The 787-nt window shown below is 30.9% G+C and overlaps 1 non-coding gene across 1 annotated transcript; it reads right to left on the bottom strand.

The window, feature by feature from the left end:
- Positions 1 to 280: 280 nt before the first annotated feature.
- LOC115832242 lies at positions 281 to 387 on the bottom strand. The gene has a single exon (XR_004027668.1). It is a non-coding gene; the product is annotated as a U6 spliceosomal RNA (small nuclear RNA).
- Positions 388 to 787: the final 400 nt, after the last annotated feature.

Raw genomic sequence — 787 nt, 5'->3', positions numbered from 1 at the left:
AATTTTTGTATTTTGTAGAGACGGGCTGTCACCATGTTGCCTAGGCTGGACTATTTTTTTAAACAAAGAAATAAAACATTAAAACTTTTCATGTTTATAATGTTTTAAATTATAACATTAAATATATATTAGTTTTACTTATTTTTTATTTAATATGCATTTATAATCAACAGTAAGATAATTTTTAATACTTTGACAAAAATTTTTAAAGGTCATGGAATTATCACAATTTTTCCAATTAATTATCATTTTTCTTTTTACATTTTCTTAAATAAGAAATTTTTATATGTAATGCTTTATGAATTTGCCTGTCATCCTTGCACAGGGGCCATGCTAATCTTCTCAGTATCCTTCCAATTTCAGTATATCTGCTGCCAAATGAAGCAAGCAGTGTTTTTCTTTTTTTGGAAAACAGCTTTATTGAGGTATCATTCTAAGTACCAGGATTGGTGTCAGGTTTGAAAGTGCTCAGCTTTGGGCAGGAATGGAAGTATTGCTTCACTGTAAGGCATACATTCAGAGAAGCATATATATTATCATCAGTAGGAAACTTCTCAGCAAGTTCATTTTTTATTGGTACTGGCGGTGGTATAAAATATTCTATAGGATAGATGTAAGGGAAATGATTGATATATAATGGACTGCACATGTCTACCATGTACAATTCTGAGTTTCAACATAGGCAAGCACCTGTGACAACATCATTCCAATCAAGGTAACAGGCATATTCAACATCTCCCAAAGTTTCTCTAAGGCCCTTTGTATGTTTGGCTTTTTTTAAATAAGA

This window comes from Nomascus leucogenys, chromosome 21, assembly GCF_006542625.1.
Source record: "Nomascus leucogenys isolate Asia chromosome 21, Asia_NLE_v1, whole genome shotgun sequence".
Classification (NCBI taxonomy): Eukaryota; Metazoa; Chordata; class Mammalia; order Primates; family Hylobatidae; genus Nomascus; species Nomascus leucogenys.
Note: the sequence above shows the minus strand (reverse complement) of the source record. Positions and strands in the feature narration are given on the sequence as shown.